Below are 11,755 nucleotides of genomic sequence, written 5' to 3'. Positions count from 1 at the left end.
CTAACGAAATCAATCGGGTAAAACAACCCTTGATGAACATATTTTTTTTCTGTTTGAAGCCAAGTAATGGATGTATCTTGCACATCAAAACATATGAATACTCATTACCTTTTATCTTCACTGTTGAAAAGTGAAAATCATCAGAAATAAGAATCCATGGAAACAGAACTCAAGAAAAAGCCTTACAAATAAAGGACTATTTCCCAAGATATATCACCATGTAAAAGACATGTCATGTTCCACAACAGAAGACTTGCAATCATATGACTATTCTAATACAAAAATGTTATTAATATTACAGAAACCGGAATAAACCAATACTTTAGTCATGAAAACAATTGAAATAAATACTTCACACTGTTAATATAAAAACTTAGTGTGCTTCAATAATACACCAAGATTATATTTTTTTCCCCACAATGGAACTGATGTCATCCAATCTATATTTAGGTTCTAATATTCACGTTAATAAGACTTGCTCCTTTCATAATCAATTTGTATTTCTACTGCAATTATAGAGAACTGCTAGTTAAATATAAAAATTCAAACTCTCATATTTGTTAGTTATTACTTTATGATTAGACTTTTACATTTCAAATAAGCTGACCTTAAATTATCAAAAAATTCTTATTTATTAAATAAATTACATATGAATAATTTTACATTCTATTCTTCAGTTTATAAAAAACTTATTACACCTAGCAACTTAAAACATATGATCTTATGCCCAGAGCAACCAAAATGCCAAACTACACAGATCTTTGACATAATCAAGTCCTGAACCTTTTTTTAGAGTCTTAGCTCAATAAATATTAACCACATAGTATAAAAGGCAAATATACATTAAACTATTCTTACTTCTATGATAAATTATTTTCCTAAAAATTAAGCATGGTCTGATCTTTAGATTTATATATATACTGACAGTCAATTTCAGTTACTAGAAGATATATAAGAGTGAATCCTAGCACAGCCCACCTCTTGGCATCTTTTTGAATTCTCACCAAACGAGTGGAGATAACATCGCCAATTTAGCAACCTAGATGGATTTATTTTTTTATTATTATTTCTGGCCTTCAATATCGTTTTTTAATTGTAAAATAATAACAAATATTCAATTAGTAGTGAACCTGGCAAGATTTCAAATAAGTCGCCAAGAGGTGAGCCCATCTAGGATTTTACCAATATATATATATATATTTCAGTTACTAGATAATATTAGACAAGAACAACAAAAAAACCTTTTAGAATGCAAGTATATAAAAATTTATAAACTGGAAAACTTAAAGAATCTATTTTACTTTTCTTCAAGTTACTGGAAAATCTGCATTTTTAGATAACTTGTAAGATTAGGTAATGTATTTTATTATCAATGGTATCGGTATAAAAAAAAGATACTATAGGCTAACAAGAAAAAGTAAAACCCAAACAGCATAAATTACTTCAGTAACAATATCTAATATATTAGATAAACGGTCAAAAGATACTGTAATCTTATTCTTGATGCACCTGCAATATTTATAAAAAAATTACATATAGTTTACTATTTTACATGGTACAGAGAACTTTAAATTAATCTAATCCATGAGAATTTAATAAAACTACATATTTATAAAGTATAGTAGGCATAAGGTTATTAAAGTAGCAAAGCTTTTTGCAAGAATTTATTACAAAATAATTCCTCCTACCACAAAGAATTTTTTTTAAAAAACTTTTATGATAGGAATAAATTTTATTCTGATAAAACTTCCAAAATTTTTAATTATCAGAAATATATGCATCTTTTACAATATATATCGTTAAGTACAACTTTAATCTAAATCTCTTAAGATTCAAAGTTAACACCATACAGAAATTAACACATTTATAAATCTATTCTATCTTCACCTTGTCTTTCATATTTATGTCTTCATCAAAAAATCAGACCGCCATGTCGCTACATTTGAATTTATAATCATCAAGACAAATATTAACACTTATATATTCACATCTAATAAGGATAAAATCTCTCATACATTATTTTTCCTCACAGCATTCAGGCCACTACTTTCATTATTAATCATTGAGATTTACCTTATATTAAATCACAAAGGCTTTCACATTGCCTATATTTTGTCTAAAATTTAAAATTACTCATGCTTAACAAAATTCTATTGCCAAAATTAAAGAATACAATATAAATTAAATAGTACTTAACATAATTAATCATGTCCACATTTAAAATGAATTTTTTTTCATCCACTTATTCTCATAATCTGCCTTACACTAATCATCATTTTAAAATCAGTGTATAATTATAATCACAGAACAAGTTCTTTATTAAATTTCTTTTCTAATAGTAAAATCATTAAAAGCTACAGTTCACAAATCTCATGATAGTTGCATATTAACTGCAGGCCAGTGGCAAACAAAATCAAAGTTGCCAAGAAAAATGTTAATCAGTATCTTAATGATTTTTTTTCTGGCATGCGGTTAATATGTAACTTACCACCCTTTCTCTCACAGATTTTACTAATTGATAACCAAGTAAATAAGGATGCCACTCATATAGCAAATATCATCAATAAAATTTCAGACCGCCACATCGCTACATTTAAATTCTAATCACAGAAGCAACCTTTTTTTGTATCTATTTTGTAATTTTTAACCAATTTTATTCAAGTATTGACAACTAAAATTTTAAATTGTCTCTCATGATTTAGATTTCCTCATATTGAATCAGGCCACTACTTTCAATATTAATCATCGAGACAGAGTTAGCTCAATTCAATGTAACCTAAAGTATATTTAATATTTTAACAAGATACAGTAATATTGGCTGAAAAATGAATGAAGAATGGTACTAGTATATTATCTGGATGCCAACAATCAATCATCAGAGACTGCACATTAATAGGTCTCTTTTCTGTTTACTAATGCAGTTAACATCCAAGTACCAAACTGGTTTAATTGCCTGTCAGATAGAAAAAAATCATCAAGTTTCAGACCGCCACATCGCTACATTTAAAATTTCATCATTAAGGCTGTACTTATTCATGTATTTACAAATACAATTTTAAACTATCTCTCATAATTTAGATTTCCTCACATTCAATCAGGCCACTACTTTCAATAATAATCATTGAGATAGTATTAGCTCAATTTAATGTAACCCAACATAAATATATATATGTAAATAACATTTTATAAGATACAGCAACATTAAGCAAAAAATGAACAGTATACTTAACAGTTATCTGCATGCCAGTAATTAATCAAAGTTCAGATTAATAGATTTCTTCAAACTTAAATTCACCAATGGCACACAGTTAATACCCAAGTAACAAAATGATTTAATTTCCTCAAAAACAAATTATCAAACTTCAGACCACCAAATTTAAAAATCTCATGATCAAGATCATTCCGTTCACCCATGTATTTGCAACAAAAATTTTAAATTGTCTCTCATGGTTTAGAATTCCTCATATTCAATCAGGCCACTACTTTCAGTATTAATCATCGAGACAGTATCAGCTCAAATCAATGCAATATATATTAAACATTTAAATAAGATACAATAAAATTAAGCAAAGACTGAACACAACTGATATTTTTGTATTAACTGGGTGCCAGGAATTCAAGGATTGTGCATTAATAAGTTTCTTCGTAAATTCACTGATTTACCCAAGTGACAAATTGGCTTAATTACCTTTCAGAAAAAAAATTATCATCAAGTTTCAGACCGCCACATCGCTACATTTAAAATTTCATCATCAAGGTAATAGACAGTTTTTCATATTCATTCTATTATACCACATTTCACTTTTGTGACTAAAATAGACAAAATAAAAACCACATTTGAATGTGTTCAAGTCTTAACACTTCTTTAATACTTTAATAGTTCCTTAACTTCTGAACAATGGCATATTAACTTAATTAGTCTAAGAATGATTTTTTACTTCAATTTATTTTTGAGGTAATAAAAACAATTCAAATAAAAATATTTAACATTTTTTTTAAATTTTATAATAAAAGTGTATAATTTTTTTAGTTACTGTCTAACAACTTTCTAAAAAATAACAAAAAAAAATGAGGGGGTTTAAGTATACATACATCCCCGTGATCTTTATAAGAAAATTGTGACCTATTCTTTAATTTCGATATTAATGGGTTATTATCCCTTAATTTTCCTTAAAGTTAGTTTACTAATTTCCTTAATCGTGCGAAAATTGCAATTTCCATAACTTAATACCCGTTACCTTGAATCTGTTCTCATAATCTGCCTTACAATTGTCTTCATTTTACAATAAGATCAAAGTTATAATCATCAAACAGTTCATTCGTAAAATCGCGCTCTTTTCGCGTTAGCAAAAATTTTAAATTTGAGAAAAGCAGTTTGAACAAAAATAAAAATAGTAACTGTTCAGAAATATATATCATATACCATATTAACACCAGCAAAATAATATTGCCTCTCATAGAAAATGTATCATCAGTAATATTTCAGACCGCCACATCGCTACATTTATAGTCTAATCATAAAGGCAATAGGTTCAAGTTTCAACTGTATTTCTCGTGATCTTAGAAAAATTTGCTCTTGTTCCACTGTTCATTGAGAACAATAGTTAAATTAGTATATTATTTTAAGACATAAGATTCACTATTTTAACAGTTCTCATAATCTGCCTTACACTTATCATCATGTAAAATCAAGCTTGAAGTTTTAATCATAGGAACAGTTTTTTTTTTAAAAGATGGCCGTTACTGCTTTTATACGATAAAAAAGCTCACAATCAAATTTCAACTGATAATCTGCACGTATTAAGTATTAAATTTAGATAAAAATTCAAAAAATATCCGTTACAGATTTAAAAAAAATCAAGAAATGGTAAAGAAGAATTTTAAATCACAATTATAAACAAAATTACAGTTTTAGATCAAAATCATAAATCCATTTCCATCATGATCAATTAAAATTCAAACACATATTAAAATGGCAATAATTCTTACCAAAATATATCAACAAAATACTAAATTATAATTTTTAACTTAATACAAAAATTTAACCTATATAAAAGTAAAAAATATACCAAACAGAATTGGAGCAAAACTGTCTACCACATTTCAACCCTCAACAGTCAAGTCAACGTAATTCTGCGAGAAACCGCAGGCGCAGCACGGATGACGTACATTTTCTTCATTCAAGTCATTTCACTTCCTTCATCCAGCAACACATTGCCAAGAAGAAAATAGTTTGAAAAAGTGTGGATGAATATTATAAAAGTGATGGATAATTGATATTTATAAAAAAATATTTCAAATCATTTCAGAAGTTAATGGAAATTTCCATTACTATAATAACACAAAAGATAGTGCAAATTATAAATGAATTATGAATCTTTCAGCAAAACATTCCGCAGCATTAGTAAGTAGCACGTTCTTTATAAAAGTTGGGAATTGAAGCTCTACACTATTTTTAATTTTTGTTTTATTTAAGAATAGTCACACTTTGAAGAACAGCTGGTTCATCGAGAATGTTAGTTTTAATTAATTCTAGTTAATTCGTTTGATATATTTTCATGTCTAGGATTCGCTCAACTCTTCTGAGTACGTGAACCTTTTTAATGGAGACCACTCCTAAGATGTCATAGTTTTACTAAACAAGTAAATATCCGGTTAATCTATCTAAATTTATAAAGAAATCTATCCAATATTAATCTAATCGCATCAGACGACCAGTTGACTCACAGGGAATATTGGTTACATTTGATTTCGTTTTAATCGTATATGCATAATTTCATGTTGACGATTCTACGAAACTATCAGTCATTAAAACCATGTTATTTTGATTGTCTTACACGCACTTTGCTTGTTGTGTACATGCACCTTACTAATGGAGATCAATCTCGTGCTATTACTGGGACGATAAAAACGTAAACATTGGGTTCATTCTAAGATTTGGGATATTGCGACCACTTTTTTGTAATCTGTTTCATAAACTACACAGATACAGATATTAAACAGAATCTTTCTATCTTAACTTTCAACAATTGAAGAAAATTACGTAATTAAATATTTGATGAAACAATGAAAATGTTTTGAATTTTAGATTGACAATGTAATCAATTGTTAAAAATTAAGCAAATAAATATTCTTAAAATATTGCCAAAATTTAGCTAAATCTTCCCTGATTATTCAATTGGTTTCCTTAAAAAGATAATTTTTTACCTTTTGAAACGATGTAAAATTTATTATATCTTGAAAAATTATACAAAAAAATCCCACCTAAATTCAGTTTAATTTTTAATTAATTACAATTTTTAAAAAATCGCTCCGAGGCGTACATTCTCACTCTTCAAGGCAAAAAACTGCAGATTAGATTATTCGACCTATAGAATTTGGCATATGCTTGGAGTAAAAAATTTCTACCTGGATCAATTTTATACAAATTTTATTTGGAATTTTAATTAATTAAGAAATCAACTAACTAAGAGCTAAATGTTAGCGTTTTTTACTCTAATCTCCAAAAATATTATTGCAAAAAATAAACTTTATATTGTTTTAAAATTTAAAAAAAAATCCTTTTATGATACACTTGTGCAAATTTCTGCTAATATTTTTAACTTCTTTTTTAACCTTAACATTGGAATAGATTGTAACCCTGAAATTAAAATAATTTTCATTTTTTTTCCTCAAGTACTTGATTGCGTAATTTTCTTCTGTTGTTGAAAGCTAAGAAATAAGGATTTCTTTTAGTATTTGTATAGTTTACAAGACAAATAAAAAAATAAATTGCCATTTCGCGAAATTTAGGAGACAGATTAATTGTATATTTACATTTTTAATAGAGTTATAATCTTAAAGAACTGTCTCCATTAGAAAAATTCATGCACACGATAAATAGAACCTAACAAAGACAACAAAACATTGATTTAAAGTCAAACAATATGGTTGGAATCATAAACATGGAGTTATAAGAAAAACAATTTATCTGAAATCGAATATAACCAATACTGCCGGCGAACAAACTGATCTTCCGAGACGACTAGATCAATCGGATGATTATTTTATAAATTTAGATATATTAAGATCAGATAGATTTAATTATAAATTTACAAAGATTAACTGGATTTTAGTTGTTTAATAAAACTATGACATCATAGGACTGGTTTCAGTTAAATAGATTCATGTACTCAATGAACAGAGCATATGTATCTATCGGAAGTGACGATGTAACAAGGTTTTAATATCTGTCAACTTGAGCGAATCATAGAGAGGAAAATATGTGTAAACAATTTAACTGGAATCAAGTAAAACCAATATCCCAAGAGAAATAGCTGGTCACTAAAGGCAACTAGAAATAATAAATAGATGATTCCGAAACTCCGGCTATTCGTCTATCCAAAATACGCATGCTGCCATATCAAAGTCATAACAATCAGCCTGTTTAACAAGCACTAAATAATCACAGTATAAATATGACTATTATTTCAAGCTTCAGTTTTTAATTAGTTCTGTTTCTTGCACTTAATGCATCAAATTTTCTGTTTTTTTGTTTTTAATGTTAATTCTGTATTTAAAAAAAAAGAAGAGAATTTTAAATAATTAATTCACTGGCTGCCTTTGATTACCAAATGTTTCACCGTGAGTAAAATGGTTGTGTTAATTTGTCTTAATGGTTAACTCAGTAAAATATTTTAAGCCAGAAATTTTGACAGACATATGACTCATTCTACTTTAGAAATTTCACATCATTTTGTTCAATGTCGTATGCATTTCCTTAATTTTCTGTCTATTTTTTTATGCGTTCGAATATATATCAAAAAAGAGAATTATTTAAAAAATGGGAGCAACTGAAAAAATTCCGTTGCTTGATTCTGTAGTTAAACATTAATTGTAGGCATAACAAATTTCAAAAATGTTCATTGGAAGCATGTCTTTACGCTGAAATTTACTCAACATGGGGAGAGAAAGCGAATCTTCATATCTTGATAATCAAAGATGAAAAAAAAAAAAAAATCAAAATGAAGTATAACAATGAATGTCGCACAGTTTCGTAAAGTTAGCGTAATAATTTTATTCTTATAAGATGTCGATATTCGTATACTGAATCCAAGGTTACTTTAAAACTACAGAAACTCACAAACAAAAGTTATAACTGGAGTTCGAATATCACGGAACAAAGTCTTGTCACCATAGCTTTATAAAACCGTAAAAGAAATTCAATATTATCTTATTGGCATTTAAATAAGAAGTCTATTTATTTCTTGACTATCCATCGTTCTGCTCTTTATTTTTATTATTATTGTACTAGACAACATCTTAATACCAAATCACTCCATTAAAAACATCAACAAAAAATGACAGCAATCTATATTTGTGGTCTCCTCCCAAGTACATTTTAAAAAAATTGAATAACAATATGCGGAACGTACAAAAATTTAACTATCTGCCAATAGTTTAACCAATAAAAATTTAGCTATCTTTTTTTTACTATTTACCCTCCAGAAGCAAAAATATTTGCATACAATTTCCTTTAACTTCCTTTTCCCCTTAACTGGGGAGGTGAAATTTTAGGACTTAACTGGGGAAGTGCGATCTGCGAGACCGCATTTCATTTACACTCAAATTAAATTTTCTAATGAATGTATTAGTATGAAAAAATGCCAATATATTTTGCAGATATTTTTCTTGATATATAGATATGTTTTAGAAATTTTTCAAAATATATTATCATTCAAAAAAGTAAATGCGTTAGAACATACATTTTCTTCTCAAATTACATGTTACAATAAATAATATCCTTGAAAAAGCATATTACTTTTTAAATCATATTTATTTTTACAGTATATGAAGGTATATAGAAGAAAATATAATGCAAAATTCAACATTTATATGAAAAAAAAAATGATAATAGGTAAAATTTACACTTTTTTATAGGCTTGTGGGACTTTCATGGCACAGTTTTCTAGGACATTTTAAACATATAGGTTAAAAACTAGTATAAAAATCAACCTATAAGTTCTGTATATATATCTCTTGGTATATGAATATATTTTATAAATTTTTCAAAATACATTATCATTAGAAAAATTAATTATGTTTGAACATACATATCAAAATCAGTTGAATGCGCACTTTCATCAAAAAACTATTCTGTACAATTATCCTTATCACTAAAACTCACTTTCTGCTTCATTTAAAAGTATTTGGAGCACTGCTTCATAATAAGATCAGTAAACTGGATGATATTTCTTGGCCCAAGTTTTAGCGCCATCTGCTAAGCCTTGTTTATCACTGGGACACTAACAATGAGATGCGGTCTTAGAGAACGCGCTCGAAGAAATAACTGAATTATTTTTAAAAGCATCTGCTGAAATCGGTTGAAAAAGTGCACGTGTATTGAAGGTCACAAAACAGGAAGCTGCAGAATCAATCCATTCAATTGAGCTAAAAATAGAATAGGGGTGACAGAAAATCCATCGCTAGCGGTCTCACAGATCGCACATCCCCAGTTAAGGGTTAAAACTAATAACTGGAATTAATTTAGTGATCACACTAAGCGACTATTTTTGTGCACATTAAATACATCGGTTCAGAGCCAAGTAATTTCGATAATATAAAACGAATAATATTAACGACGATTAAATGGTGTCCACTGTAATTAATTTTTAAAAATAATTCTCAAATTTTCACAAGCACTTATCCCATTGGTTCATCAAATAGTAGATACCTTGATTGTAATTTTTAGGAAACTGAAACCAGTTTCGAACAGTGTCCATGATTATTACCGTGTAAAAAAGGCGGGGTTTCAGTGTCCTTTTCAGCGGAACAAACATACCAAAATCACATGCTGAAAGATCAGGGTTTTCAATGGTGAGTGTTCAAACATGTTTACCAAAACTTCGTCACGTTGTATTATATTGTTCTATGATAATTCCATTTTCATCGAGCAAATTACAAACTTTGTCATTTCCGCATAATCTAAATTTATACAAGCACTCATCCCACTGGTTCATCAAGTAGCAAATACCTTGCTGCTTGTTTTGAAAATTGAAGCCAGTTTCAAACAGTGCCCATGACTTTATTGTCCGTGTAAAAAAAGGCGGAGTTTCAGTGTCCTTTTAAAAGGAACAAACATGTTAAAATCATATGGTGAAAGATCAGGGTTCAGTGGTGGGTGTTCTAATATATCCACCAAAACTTTATTATGTCGTTCAGTGTTGTTATATTGCTCCATGACAAGTGCATTGTCAATGAGCAAAACCTTTTCGAAGCATGCGGAAATATTGTGCCAGTAATTAATGGACATGAATCAATGGCAGTGAGTATTCTCCATACATTCTTGATTCCCAATTGCAATTCTCAAAATCCAACATTTTCTGTGACTGAAAAAGGAATAACATCATGGTGCTTTTCTTTATTCACAAACATGATGCAGACACAGGATGAAATGACAAACTGACAACTGACTGCCCGTTGGACGACACTGTTGTCTGCAATGGCGGACAAGGTTTGAAAATATTAATTACCAAAAGGCAACCACCCATTCATATTTCTCAGTCCTTTTACTTTTATAACGAAAAGACAGAATTTAAAAAAATACATGAATTGAATCCAAAAGATTTAAATATATTTTTTGCAACATTAAATTGGTATTAGTTTGCATATAAATTTTTTTCTCTTAAAAACATTATATATGCTTTAAGAAAATCATTTTGTGCGGGTTGAGGTTCGAACTCGCAACGTTAGGGTTCACAGCCGAGTAACATAACCACTAGACAAAAGAGTACTCTCTTCTCCGGAAGTTGTTATCTGGCTTATAATGTTACCACCACAACAGTCCCCCACCAGTGAGTCGGTAGAGTTTATCGCGCCAGTTATGGCGAGCGACGAACGTGATTATCGCGCCAGGTGTTATGGCGAGCGACGAACGTTGATATCGCGCCAAGTGTTATGGCGGGCGACGGCGAGCGTATGTGAGTGGTTGCTGCCGCTAGATGGAGCCACGACAGTTGAATGAAGGATGCGGTTGTTCAGAACCAGGGTCACCAATGTGCGGGTTGAAGTTCAAACTCGCAACGTTAAGGTTCATAGCCGAGTAACATAACCACTAGACAAAAGAGTACTCTCTTCTCCGGAAGTTGTTATCTGGCTTATAATGTTACCACCACAATTTTATTTGTTTATGTATTGGTGTTTTATTAAAAGACCATTATTTCACATATTTTTACTTTTTTTAAAAATGTTTACCTAGTAGGACAAGTATAGTTTTGTTATGCTATTTCTTAAAATTTTGCTAATGCAAAAGAATGAGAAAAATTTAAGTGAATCTTCCATGACAGCTACATAAATAATATTTTATTAAAAACAAACCTTAAAAATATTTTCATCCCGACTGATAATATATACTAGTTAGAAATAAAAAAAATAAGTATTAATGAAATGAAGTTAGTCTAATCTATTCCTAATTTAAAAATCATATATTACTAAATATAGAACAGTTATTTGGTGATGTTAATATTAAAAAGTAAAATGTGCTGAAAATATTACATATGTTACGAACAGTTTATTTAATCAAGATGAAAAAAAAGACAAATGATAACAATTGCTTTATTATTTTATGTAACAGCAATGTACATACATTTTTTTAAGAGTTTCAGGGTGATATTCACACCAAAATTCCTAAAAATGAGCATTTAATAATAATAATAATAATGAAACTCAATTTCATTAATAAAAATATATGGTATAAATATAAAATAGATTTGTTTTT

The sequence above is a fragment of the Argiope bruennichi genome, chromosome 8 (genome assembly GCF_947563725.1).
Source record: "Argiope bruennichi chromosome 8, qqArgBrue1.1, whole genome shotgun sequence".
Classification (NCBI taxonomy): domain Eukaryota; kingdom Metazoa; phylum Arthropoda; class Arachnida; order Araneae; family Araneidae; genus Argiope; species Argiope bruennichi.
This window is presented reverse-complemented; position numbering follows the sequence as displayed.